Source organism: Eschrichtius robustus, chromosome 12 (genome assembly GCF_028021215.1).
Source record: "Eschrichtius robustus isolate mEscRob2 chromosome 12, mEscRob2.pri, whole genome shotgun sequence".
Taxonomy (NCBI): domain Eukaryota; kingdom Metazoa; phylum Chordata; class Mammalia; order Artiodactyla; family Eschrichtiidae; genus Eschrichtius; species Eschrichtius robustus.
In genome coordinates, this window is record NC_090835.1 from 76,106,214 (window position 1) to 76,120,235 (window position 14,022).

Here is a 14,022-nt window from a genome sequence, read left to right on the forward strand (position 1 = left end):
CACTGCTGTATTCCCAACACTTAGAACAATGCCTGGCACTTAGTAGGCATTCGGTAACTTAATGACCGTTCTCAGGGGGGAAAAGTGTGACATGTAATGCAGAAAAGGCCTTATATTAGTGATCTTATTGATTACAAATTAATAAGAAAAAGATAACAGTAAAAATAAACAAGGAAAAAGGTAGACAAAGAAGTTGAATAGAAAATTCAGCTAACCAGTGAACATACAAAAGATAGCTTTATGTTGTTAAGAACAGACTAAGTGTCTTAAATGAGTTGCAGAATAAAACAAAGGATTATTTTATGTCTCTCAAATTGGCAAAGATTAATAAGTATCAACGTTGGTAAGGAAGCATAAATTGGTACAGCCTTTTTAAAGAGCAATTTGTCATTTATCAAAGCCCTGAAATTGTATTCTCTTTGGTCCAGGGGGAGTCCTGTTTCTAGGAAGTCATACTACAAGAAACATTCCCATTACCAATGTGCATAGGTGCCTGTACAGAGAGATTCAGTTGGGGCATTGTTTGTAATGGCGAAAAATTGAAAACCATCTGAATGTCCATGATTAGGGTGTTAGACAAATAGATTTCGGGTCACCGATACAGTGAAATAATATACAGTGGTTGAAATGAATGGGCCAGAACCATGTGAACAGACACGGAAAAATACCTGTGGTTAGCTGTAGGGCAAAAAAGCAGTTTGCAGAATAGCAGGTGTTAATAGGTTGAATGGTGTCTCCTAAAAGGATATGTTCAAGTCCTAAGCCTTGGGACCTGTGACCATGACCTTATTTGGAAATAGGGCCTTTGCAGATGTAATCAAGTAAAGAGACGTCATTAAGGTGGGCTCTAATCCTATGTGACTGGTGATGTCCTTACAAGAAGAGAAGAGACACAGTTGCGCACAGAGGGAAGAAGGTCACGTGATGATGGAGGCAGAGCTTGGAGTGATACAGCCACAAGCCAAGGAGCACCAAGGATTGCCTGCAACCACCAGAAGCTGGGAGAGAGGCGTGGAACAGACTCTTCCCAGAGCCTCCAGAAGGAACCAGCCCTGCCGACACCTTGATTTTGGACTCTGGCCTCCTTAATTATGAGAGAATAAGCTTCTGTTGCTTTAAGCCACCCAGCTGTGGTGATTTGTTACAGCAGCCCTAGGAAACTAATAGACCAGGTATGACATTATCCCATAATCATGCCTTCTGTGAATGTACCTGCTGCTCTCTCCGTGACAAAGAGCTTCTTCAGGCCATTTTCTAACAACCACCTCCTTGGAAACAGGGACTCACTGTGTTGGTGATTTATTTTTGTCCAGGGACAGCCTAAGCTGGGTAAACTTGGATTTCACCTCCTTTGCCTGCTCCACCCCTCACAAACCAGTGTCCTCATGGCCTTTTGCTGTGTTCCCCCTCATCATCCCTTAAACTCTGAGCATCCGGAATTACCCTGAGTTCGTGTTTTGTTTTTGTGCTGCTTTTTCTATTTGCCAAGCCCCGTTCCTTCTTTTTTTTTTTTTTTTTAATTTTTTTATTTTTTGGCCACGCGTGTGGCATGTGGGATATTAGTTCCTTGACCAGGGATTGAACTCGTGCCCCCTGCATTGGAATTGCAGAGTCTTAACCACTGGACTTCCAGGGAAGTCCCCAAGCCCCGTTCCTTCTTAAAATCTTGTTTTGAAGAGCCTTCTTCCAGGATGCTTCTCTGCCCCCTTATACCCTCACTCTGAGTTAAAAGCCTGCCTTGTGCACCCACCCATCGTGCACCCACCCATCATGCTGTGTGATAATGCGGTAAAGCCTAGTGATGATGATAGGTTTTCCTTTGGAGCCAGAGGACTGGAGATTTGAATCCTGCATTTGTCACTTACTAGCTGTGTTACCTTGAGCAAGTGGCTTTACCTTTCTGTGCCTCAGTTTCCTCATCTGCATAACGGGGGTCATAGTACCTACCTCACTGGCTGGTTGTAAGCATTAACAGTGGGGTTAAAGTTCTCGCAATAGTGGCTGGTACGAAGTAAGCGGTCAGTAAGCCTTTGCTATTGTAATTATATGTTTACTTGTCTGACTCCCCCACTAAACAGAGATACTTAAAGGCAGTAATTGTATTTTTCTCTCTCTGTCCCCAGTGTCTTGCAGAGTACTTGGCACATGGTAGGCATTAAATGTTTGTTGAATTAATAATGATAATTAATGTAATTGCCGACCAGGATCCCATATTGGGCTCAACTCTGTCTGGATCCACATCCTGCAGGGGCCAGTGAACCCACCACAGATCAGCTGGTATTTCCCAAGCTCCTCCAATGGGCAAGGCGTCCACAGTGGAGGGGATGGAAGAGTGCACGTCCGGTCCCTGACCTCAGGGAGCTGAGAATCTGGTGGAGAAGATGGTGGAAGCGCACGAAACGTTAACAACAACAATATTAGGTCTTAATAACCGTTTGTGGGAGCAACAGAAGAATGTGCATTCACAGTTAACTATTTCAGCCCTTGTTTTCCAAATTCCTTCTAGAGAGCTTCTTTTTTTAAAAGTAAATTTATTTATTTATTTTTGGCTACTTTGGGTCTTCGTTGCTGCGTGTGGGCTTTCTCCAGTTGGGGCGAGCGTAGGCTACTCTTCGTTGTGGTGCATGGGCTTCTCATCGCGGTGGCTTCCCTTGTTGCGGAGCGTGGGCTCTAGCCGCGCAGTCTTCAGTAGCTGCAGCACGCGGGCCTGGTAGTTGTGGCTTGCGGGCTCTAGAGCGCAGGCTCAATAGTTGTGGTGCACGGGTTTAGTTGCTCCGTGACATGTGGGATCTTCCCGGAGCAGGGCTTGAAACCTTGTCCCCTGCATTAGCAGGCGGATTCTTAACCACTGCGCCACCAGGGAAGTCCCATAGAGAGCTTCTTTTTAATAATGAAACATAGATCTGGAGGCTTCGTCAGGGTCAGATTTGATTTTTTTTTTTTTCGAGGTATACTTTCTCAGTAGGCACATAACATCTGGTTGTCTCTCTGGAATTAGCAGCCGTCAATAATCATTGCTAGATCCAGTATTTCATTAGGGGCTATAAAGTGGTGATATTTTACTTATCAGCTGGAAACTTCTATAAAGATAAACCGCCCCTTATTAACTGTTTGGTTACCCTGAGGTATAGCTGTTCACGAAAGGGAAAGTAAATGCTTCTTGACCAGTTTTTAAAATAATGAGCCTCTCGCCAGGCGTCCTCGAGTGAGTGACGTCGTCTTTAAACCCTGCGTGGCAATCCCTGACGCACCGCCGTGATGCCCAGGGAAGACAGGGCAACCTGGAAGTCCAACTACTTCCTTAAGATTATCCAACTTCTGGATGATTATCCGAAGTGCTTCATTGTGGGGGCAGACAATGTGGGCTCCAAGCAGATGCAGCAGATGCGCATGTCCCTCTGTGGGAAGGCTGTGGTGCTGATGGGCAAGAACACGATGATGCACAAGGTGATCCGAGGGCATCTGGGAAACAACCCAGCTTTGGAGAAACCGTTGCCTCACATCCGGGGGAACGTGGGCTTTGTGTTCACCAAGGAGGACCTCACTGAGATCAGGGACATGCTGCTGGCCAATGACGTGCCGGCTGCCGCCCTGCAAAGTCACTGTGCTGGTCCAGAACACTGGTCTGGGCCCCGAGAAGACCTCCTTCTTCCAGGCTTTAGGCATCACACTAAAATCTCCAGGGGCACCATCGAAATCCTGAGTGATGTGCAGCTGATTAAGACTGGAGACAAATTGGGAGCCAGTGAAGCCACGTTGCTGAACATCTCCCCCTTCTCCTTTGGGCGGGTCATCCAGCAGGTGTTTGACAATGGCAGCATCTGTAACCCTGAAGTGCTTGACATCACAGAGGAAACTCTACATTCTCGCTTCCTGGAGGGTGTCCGCAATGTTGCCAGCGTATGTCTGCAGATTGGTTACCCGACTGTTGCATCTGTACCCCATTCTATCATCAGTGGGTACAAGTGGGTTCTGGCTTTGTCTGTGGAGACTGATTACACCTTCCCACTTGCTGAAAAGGTCAAGGCCTTCTTGGCTGATCCATCTGCATTTGTGGCTGCTGCCACCACTGTTGCTCCTGCTGCTGCAGCTGCAGCCCCAGCCAAGGTTGAAGCAAAGGAAGAGTCGGAGGAGTCGGACGAGTATATGGGATTTGGTCTCTGACTAATCACCAAAAAGCAGGCAACTCAGATGGCTTTATTTGTGAAACAAGGAAATAAAGGCGGCTTACGTCTCTTACCAAAAAATAAAATAAAGTAAAATAAAATAATGAGTTGGTTTTCTAGCATCCTTCAAAAGTGACCAATGGAGGGCTTTGGGCTCTTTTTTTTTTTAATTTTAAAAACATTTTTTTAATTTTTAATTTTTTAAATCTTATGCTTTGGCATTACCGGTGTCTTTTTAAAAAATTTTTATTGGAGTATAGTTGATTTACAATGTTGTGTTAGATTTAGGAGTACAGCAAAGTGAATCAGTTATACATATACATATATCCACTCTTTTTTTAGATTCTTTTCCCATGTAGGCTATTACAGAGTACTGAGTAGACTTCTCTGTGCTATACAGTAGGTTCTCATTAGTTATCTATTTTATATATAGTAGTGTGTATATGTCAATCCCAGTCTCCCAATTTATCCCTCCCCTCTGGGCTCTTTTGTTTTAAACATCATTATGAACTCACAGATTTTAAACTTACCAGTGTGTTAAGGCCATGTGGTTCTTACCCTTATGAAGCTTAAAAGGTCCCTTCTTGGCCTCGTGGGAGCCTCTTCAAGCTGGCCCTGAACCTTTTGATGTGACCCTTTGCTCATTTCCTTGTATGATAAGATGTTCCAGGTTCGTCTGGCACATTTCCTGCCCAGACCTGGAATCAGGTACTTCTCCAAGGAAGAAGGGCATGAATTTTTTAGGATATTGGTACAATATTACCAAACCACTTTCCAGAAGGACATTATTATCATTTACACTCCCATCTGCAAAGCATGAGGACCATTTTCTCCATATACTCAACCAGTGTTGAGTGTTATTTTAAAAACTTGGCGTTCATTTGATAGGGCAGAATGATTTGCATTTCTTATTTGCATTTATGTTCTAATTTGCATTCATTAGGTTACTGGTGCATTGGAATGTTTTCTTATATTTATTAATCATTTATATTTGTTTTGAGAAGACATGCTGTTTTGACCACGTTACTATTAGAATTTTAGTAGTTATTATGATTGATTTGTAACTGTGTATTAAGGCCAGCAGCCCCTCTTCTGTCAGTTGCTAGAAACCATTTTCCTAATTGGTTGTTTGCCATTGAGAGTTGTTTACAACTTCTATTTTATGTAGTCAGATATTTTCCTTTATAAAGCAAAGAATTTTCCAGTCCTCTCTCATTGGGGACTTACGGGGTCAGAAAGCTGAACCCTAAGAGTTATCTCCAGGCATTAGTTGGCACCTAAACATTCACTGTGCTGTCCTCACCTAACTACCGTTGGGTCCCTTGAGGCTAGAGGCCTGCCTCATTCCAACATGGTCTGGATCCATTTTCACCCAGACAGACTCGCTCTGACTCTTCTTCATATTGAAGGTGGGGGAGTGACTGAAACGATGAGCAACTGCTAATCTGGGCACTGCCTGGAGGTTCCCGGGGCAGTGGGCCAGAGAGCACAGAGGTCCCAGCAGTCAGCTGCTTCCCTGTGGAGCCCCACTTAAGTGACCCGCCGGCTCCAAGGCTCCATGGGGCAGCCGTGGGACAAAGTTTTGGACCCCAGGGTCTGTTCAGAACCTATACACCCACATGGCAGAGATTGAGTGGGTGGCGAGTCAAACAGGGCAGTAGGCATCTCCAAATGGTCTGCGTGAGAGGGATGCCGACCAAGGCCTACACTGGGTAAGAGGTGGTTGTCATGGGACGGAGGCCCTTAAAAGATTAAAAAAAAAAATCTCGAACATAATAATGATGAGCAAGAATGGCTAAGAGCCCAAACTCACAAGATACTTAATACGTGCCAGGCACTGTTCCAAACACGCTACATTGGTTAACATGTGAATTTACTTTTCGCAAGCCTAGGAGGTAGATACTGTTATTAACACCATTTTATAGCTGCAGAAACGGAGACACCGAGAGGATAAACAGCTTGCCCAAGGTCATATGCTCGGTAAGTGGGAGAGGAGAATTGAAGTGCAGACAGTCTGACTCCAGACTCTGAGCTCTTGTCGCATCTCCGTCCTGCCTGTACACTGTGAGCCAGGGCCTTAAAGTGGTGCAGCTCTTCAGACTTCCCAGGGGGCATTTCGTCCCTGCAGGATAAGGAGCAGCTGGCTTTACAGATGGGGAAACTGAGGCCTGAAGGACAGAGTGATTTGCTCAGAGCCGTCTGTGCAAGTCAGATGCAGGTCTTTCTGTAGGTGACACTCATTTGGCATCAAAGTCAAACTCTTTGAACCTCCTAGGAGCAGAATTGCTCTTAGACAGGTACAGACAGTGGTTGCCTTTTCCCTTTGAGAGGGCTGACCCCTCCGGGGTCTGGTGAACAGAGGGGGTCTTACTTAGGACTTGCCTGGGCTCCTGAGGGCTGTGGAGGCGGGCCTGCCCTCGGGATCTCATGGTCTGAGCCCAGGCTGGCCGTTTCTGGAAGTTGACTTTGCCCTTGTGTGAGGAGCAGCAGAGTGTGTTCCAGGAGCACCAGGACTGCTGGGTTAGGGGTTCTGGAAGAGTTGGGTAGAAAGTGCCCTGCTGTCTTCTTGCTCCTGGCCTAATGGCTCAGACCATTTTTAGATGTCAGGAAGTGTAACAGTATGGTACATTTATCTTGGTGAATAATGGATGAGCCCAGGGAAGGTACTGTATTTTTCCTGGTGAATTATTTACCAGGAGCCTCTCATTTGAGGCTCTCCACGATGAGTGGTCTGAATCTGGTCTGAATTGGGTGTATCTAGAGTCCCTCCCGACTCCTCTCACTCCCCCGGTCTCCCAGCTACAGGTTCGCTGTAACCTTCCGTGTCTAGTGTTACACTGGGCAGCCCCGTGGCCTGTAGCCAGGGACTCTCTGAGTTTGGAGTCCCTGTGGCCACTGGGTTGGGTGTCAGGAGGGAGTGGGGAGGACCCTCCCTACTAGAGATGCAGGGAAAGCCCTGTGGGGGGTTTACTTGGCCAGGGGCGGGGGGTGAAGCTGGGGTCAGTGTGGGGCTGGGGGCTGCTCTACAGGCATGGGGAGCCTTTTGTGTGCTTACGTGTGTGTGTGCACATATGTGTGCTCTGGGTCTTTGTTTTTCTTGTCCCTTTCTCTGGGTCTCTCTAGGACTGTATGTTACTCTCTGTGTCTCAGTTTGTCTCTGTCCGTGTCTGGCTGTTGATCTGGGTCTCTCTGTGTCTCTCTGTCCCCCTCCCTCCCCCCTCCCTCCCTTCCTCTGCTCCTCCCTCCCTTCCCCCGCCCACACCATCAATCTCCCTCCAGCCCCCTTTTTCTCATCTTCCTGTCTCCCTCTGTCTTTCTCCATCAGTGTCTGCTTCTCTCTCTTTCTCTCTGCGTGACTTTAGAGGCCTGTAAGAGGCACCTCCTGGGATGGAGGGACAGCCAGTTCCAGACTTAAGTGAAGCCAGATCTTGGTACCTTCCAGACCCTGACTTCAAGATCGACAGAGTAGGCATAAAATAAACTTTAGGTCTTTGTCATTTTTTTTGGCTATTCAGTTTTGGCATCAGCCACTCTTAGGGGCTTTTTTTTTCTTTAGCTATTTGTGTGTGCTTTATGTTTTATAACACCACCCCGCCCCCCGGCCCCCAAAAGTCAGTTATCCCTAGGCTTTAAGCATCTGGTAATGTGTTGCAAGTTTTTGGTGCTTTTAAAAATAACTTACAAGGAATTGTTTCTGTCTGTTATTCATCAGATTGTATTTTTTTCATCTGTTGTTACTGATTTGGAGATTGCAATACATATTTTGCCATCTTTAGCCAGAATGCTTTTTCAGAACAGCTGATTTTTCAAAAACGACTCTTTTTTGGTTATTTTCTTTTAAAAAATAAAGGAGCAAATCATCAGTGATGCAGTTAAGAAATAAAACAATAAAATTGGTTTTGTCTTACTAGAGAGTTTATATTTTAAGCTGTAAAGTGAAGTTTATAAGGAGTCTAGGAAATGTCTGATGCTTTGACTCTAATTAAGCAGCTGTCCTGCCTTCCCCTCCCCCTCTCTGTCCCCTGACCACGCCCTCCCCCAACTGGGCAAGCATCAGTTACATCTGAGTGATGTTGGAGCAGTGACCATGGCCACAATAGTCGATCCCCACCTCCAGATAGCTCCCCCCTCCGACATTTTTCCAGCCACACATGGTAGCAGAGGTGGCCGAGGGGAGGGCTTTTGATGGCAGCAGCAGATCTACCTTCAGAAGAAGGCAGTGGGCACTGTGCAAAATCCTGCCCCCCACACCCCTCCCCAGCAGCCTAGAGGCGAGGAGGGCACCCTTGCCTCTTGAAGACACTGGCTCTTCCAAACCCGCCTCCTTCAGTCTGGATTCTTCTCTTTGTGTTTCAGATTGAGGCTTAAAGCCTGGAGCAACCCTTTCCCTGGAGAGAAGGGTTGGTTTCCAGAAGCAGCTGTTGGTCAGACAGGTGGAGAAGGAAAGAAAGGAAGGCTGGGAGAGGGGCACTTGGAGGACGGTGTCCGGCTCCGACTCCTGGGCCCTGCCTTGTGCCCTGGCCCCGCGGGGATGGCCAGGCTGCCGAGGGCCGCGTTCATCTGCACATGTGTTCGGCATCGCTGCGTGTCATCGGGTGTGTGGTACATGCAGCCCATTGCTGCAGGCCCTGGGTGGCTCGTGCTTTCCACATCACACATAGCAAAGCGATGTCCTCACATTCCCCACTCTTGTCTGCTCCAGGAAGTGGTTTGCAGAGCACTTCTAAATATAAAAGTATGAGACTGCCTCTTTCTCTTATCCCTTTGGAACCAGCTGAGGGCCAACCTCTTTAGTCACTTTTGGGGTTTGGTGGGAGGAGGAAGGGGCACGGGAGAAGCTGGGGGTGTGCGCCTGCATGCGTGTTTCCCCAGGCTCTGCTGATATCCATATGCGTGCGGGGGCACAGCATGAGGCTAGGTGCAGTGCTGGAGGCCCGGGCAGGGTGCTGGGGCAGACAGAGAGGAGGGTGTAGGCTCAAAGACTGATTTTCAAACTGTGGGCAGCTATGTTCAGCCACTTGACTTGTTTTCAAAAATTTCATTTTCTTCTTGCTTCCCCAGACCCAACAGTATGTTCTTCTACTGGGAGAAACAGCAGGATGTAGGTGATGGCCACAGGGAAGGCACTTCAAAACATAGTGCTAAATGGAATAAAGTGAGAGGCAGAATGAAAGATAATGCAAGACCATTTATATGGGCTAAAAATAGCCGCACACGAAACAGCAATCACATTTGACCAGAGCACATACAAAGAGAGGATCTACCTCTAACAGGACAGAATGGTTGTTGGGGGGACTTGGATAAAAGGGAATAAAGTGAAGGAAATGAAGAGCAGCCAGGGTGGCAGCGTGGAAAGAACACAGATGTGGGAGCCAGACAGATCCAGGGGCAGTTCCCGACCCTGCCATTACTGGGATAGCCTTGACCCCAGTTTCCTCCTCTGTGAAACGAGGCTGGTCCGTGTGGAGGGTTCTTTGGATGAGAAATAACGCGTCCATGTAATAAGGGCCGGCAAGAAGCAGACGGTCAGAGTAGCTAAGGCAGCGCTGACTGATGGAACTTTTTGTGGGGACAGAACAGTTCTACATCGGCGCGGTTAAGTACGGTGGCCGCTAGCCACATGCGGCTCCCGAGCACTAAAAATATGGCCAGTGGAACAGAGGCAATGAGTTTTCAGTTTTGTTTCATTTTAATTAAGTTACATTTGAATAGCCCCATGTGGCTAGTGGCTGCCATATTGGACAGAACAGGCCGAAGGGATATTTTACCGTCTTTAGGAGCCAGGGAGGATTTTCCCTCATTGAGTGGAGTTGAGGCCACTCCACCTAAAGGACAGGGAATCATGTTCTCCCTGCATAGGGAGTTTAGGGTGTGTGCCTCAGAGATGAGTAAAAAGAGCTCAGAAAACGGAGTCTCCCAGAGTTTTCTGAGCCTGTCTTGAAAATTAATAGATGAAGTCAGGTCCAACCAGTCTCCAGACTGTCATTTAGTTTGCCTTCTGCTTGCACAAGAAAGACCGTAGGACGCTCACCCCCAGGCTCACCCTGGCACTGTTCTTGCTGTGGTGTCCCTGGGCCCCTCCCCACTGCACCTGGGAGGAAGACCTGGTTGGGGCCTGGGTCTGGGCCCCCCTAACGAATGGCTGTGGAACCTGCAGCGAGTCCCTTTCCATCTTCTCTGGATGATGAGGGGCGGACTCTTTGACCCCTCTGGGGTCCCTGAGCACACCATCTGAGCATCCATAAAGTCTTCCTGGGCCTGAGCTCCTGGCTCATTTCCCAGTCTCGTGGTCCAGCAGCCCCATTGCCTTCCCCGCAATGTAGATTATTTCTGCAGGCCGCTCACTGGCGTCTTCAGGAGACAGCTGGCTGCTGTCTCTCTCTCTCCTTGGAGCTGAGAATGGGCATAGAAGGTGCCCATTCAAGCTCACCTTGAGCTTGCAGTCTAGCTTCGAAGATACGGCTCTTGGTCACAGCACAGGCGGGCATATCAGGGGTGTCACGGGCAGTGAGCTGTCAGTGCAAGTGTGTGGCCGAGGCAGAGGCGGGATCTCCTGGGGAGGCAGGATGCAAGCTGAGCTGCGGGAATGGGAGTAGCTCTTCTGCAGTGATGCTGGGTCCCAGTTTGCAACTCCCAGCTGCCTCTAACTGCACACCTGCCATTTATAGCATCACTTTTAATCCCTCCCGGGGCTGGCCCTACATGTGGTGTGTGGGCTTTAGGGGCCGGCTGTGCAGCTGGAGGCTGGGGGGCAGGAAGGGGACTCTGGGGAGGGAGCCCTTTGTTTCTGTAACTGCCTCTCAGGCTCAGTGCCAGCGAATCCAGGACTAGGTCTTGGTGACTGTCCAGTCACATCCTTTCAGTTCTCTAATTTTACATATAATAAAACTACCTGGTGGCGGGTGGTGGTTGGTCAGGGTCACCCTACTTGTTAGGGATTGTATCGAGACTAGAACCCAGGTCTCTCTACCCCATGTTCCTTCTGCCTGATCACACCACCTCACTCTGGCTGAGCTTTTAATTTATTGCCGCTTCCTTGGAGACATCTCAGCCATCTGAGGGTTACTAAGGGCGAGAGATGTGTCCTGGGTATGGCCCTCTGAGCCCCAGCAGAAGACCAGCTGGAGGGAGGGTCAGGTGGTGTGGCTGCTGGCTGAGGAGCTTCTTAAAGCACATCTCCCAACCGGTGTATCTGCCCCTCTGGGCTCGGGTGCCGCATGATACTGGACACGAGGACCCGCTTCTGCCGTCAGAGGTTGATCTTCCCCCTCCAGGGCCTCCCAGGAGTGGGCCGGGCAGGGCTGAGTTGTGGTTTTCATCTAAGGTAGAAGAGCTGGCCCGCTAGGTTGTTTCTGTGCTAATCCCTGGTGATTTTGTTCTGTTTCTCTAATCCGGATGTGGGAGCCTCTCCAGATATTTACAGTTAAATCCCAGGACAGGAAAACTCAGCTGGGTCCCTGGCTCTGTTCCCTCCCGCATGGCTCCAAGCGAGGGCTGTGATGGCTTGTGGAGGGATGCGGGGCTGCTGTCAGCGAACCTGGGGCCTTCTGTAGACACTCGGGAGATGGGGCCGAGGAGGGGGGCAGCTAGAACTTTGTGCTCTGCCTCTGGGTCTCTGAGTCAGCTGTGGTGGATTTTCAGCAACCCTCTGAACCCTGATTTTCTGGGGCTTATCATCACACAGGGTTGTTGGTGCTAAAACCACATGTGGTATATTGGTGATGGACTGGTGGTGGTGGGGGGGGACATTCCAGATCCCCAGATTCACAAACCCCACTGCAGCCTTTTGTGTTCCTGCCGGCCCAGGTGAACTGGGGAGATGACTGGGCTTGCTGTTCATGCAAACGACTTGTTCTTACAGAGACTGAGATTTGTTCCTCAAAAAAATGACGCATGCCTATGAGTCATGGACCCTTGGAGTGTCCCAGAGCAACTGAAAGTGTACCAGTTAGACCCTGAAGGCCAAGGGCCTGTGGTGCATTGGCCCCTTGGGGAGGAGAAGTGGGGCAGGGACCCTGGTACCCCTGGGGCCTCTCATTTGGTGTCCTTAGAGTTTCCACATGGAGGGGACCTGTGAGCAGGGCCATCCTCGTGTGGGTGAGGAGGCCTCGGGCTGCTCTCTTTCCTGGAACAGAGCATTTGTGCCTCTCGGGTTGAGGGCTGTCTCTCCTGGCCTGTGTCCTGATGCTGTCGCCCCAGATGGGGCACAGGAAGTTGGCAAACCTCTCCCTCAGGGGACCATATGCCCAATAGGAGCTGTCTTGGCCTGTGCTCTCGAGGTCATCTGGGAGGCAGGATGTCCCCACAGGGACGTGGGTCCTGGAACCAGGGACTGAGTCTTGGGTATGGAGGAGTCAACTTCCCGCCTGTGGCTGGTTGGCCTCATGCGTGAGAAAGGTCCCAGTCACTTGTGATTACACACATCTGTGCAGAATGCCCATGCCAGGGCCACCCAGGGTCATCTTGGTACCTCTGCCTGGTCCCAAGGCAGCTGTCCGAAGGATAGAATTTCTTTAGGAGGAGGGAGAGAAGGTAGATGGAATCAACTGGTCAGGTTTGGCAGGTTCTGGGACCTGTACAGATTCAGGGGTTGTCTTTCCAAGACCAAGAGGACTAGTCTCTGGGAGACAGGTAGTTGAGTGGCCCAGATGGTTACTTGGACCGAAGTAGCTGAAATTATCAGAGCAGAAAAACTTCCTGCTGCTCTCTGCTCTCCATAAAATCATGTTTACACATGTGTGTGTGCAGATGCACACGTATATACACGTGGGTCGACTGGGCCTGGAGCCCAGAGAGCATCAAGGAAGGCAGGCACCAGACCAGACGCTTGCTGGCGGGTGGGGAGCGGGAGTTGGGCTGCTGCCCACACAGCCCTTTCTCAGGGGGCTGGGGCCAGGGGCCAGGGCGCAGGCAGAGTGAGTGTCTGCATAGAGATGGCTGTTGAGGAGCCAAGGAAATGGCTTGGAAAATGTCCTTATTGGGTATTTGCAGCGCCAGCTCTGTTGGGGTCGTTCCTGATGTGGGCAGATGACTCTGCCTGCCGGTCATGGTGCAGTGCTTCTTGAGCCCACCATGCCCTCCGTGTGCTCCGGGCTGTGCTATAGGCTTTGCGTTTATGAACCCACTTAGCCTCACACAGCCTGAGTGGTAGGCTTGGGGTCCTCATTTCACGTCAAGGGAGAGGCCAGCGGAGGTGGCATTGCTAGGGAGCGGCAGGGCCACTGGCTGCTGCTATGCTGAGCGGCTTCCTTGAGGGGCACGTGGGCCAGGTGTTCCGTGAGGGCCTGGGTGTAGAAGGTGTGATGCACGGAGGACCAGACTCTGAAAGGGGGGCGGCTTTGGGAAGCCCAGGACGGGTGTGCTTCCAGAGCGGGCCTTCCCCGGACCACAGCCCTGGGGGGCATCCTCAAGTCAGGTGGTGCAGGGACAGGGAAGTGCAGGGGACTGTGCCGCCTCGAGGCAGGTACCACCTCGATCCCCAGAGCCTTCCTCTTTCTCTGTCATTCAGCCGAAGCTTCTGAAGAGTCCCTCACTTCCCAGCCCCTCCCTGTCTGGAGTCTGGCATTTCTGCCAGGGGCTCCTCGGTCTGCCCGTTTCCCCTCAAACAAAACAACAGACCAGCCTCTCCTGCAGACCATGCAGACGGCCAGACTGGGCACAGTAAACGTGGGTGCCACAGCACTGGGCCAGGCTCCTGCGTGAGAAGCCTGCTGGCCAGGGGTGTGGGCTCAGAGCAGGGGCTGGGGTCTTAGAGGAGGCCTGGTGGCCGCCCTCCCTGCCTTTTGTAACATCTAAAGTCTGCCCCAGCCAAGCACTAACCAGGACCTGCTGTGAGCTGACGTCAGGACAGAGGGCC

At 50.0% G+C, this 14,022-nt stretch overlaps 1 protein-coding gene and 1 pseudogene across 1 annotated transcript in view; both read left to right on the plus strand.

Moving 5' to 3' along the window:
* The window catches only part of PTK7 (protein tyrosine kinase 7 (inactive)), a 59,784-nt gene that overhangs the window by 19,110 nt on the left and 26,652 nt on the right, over nt 1–14,022 (plus strand). The gene's annotated exons all lie outside the window — the stretch shown is intronic.
* On the plus strand, nt 3,120–4,270 carry LOC137773343 (large ribosomal subunit protein uL10 pseudogene; annotated as a pseudogene).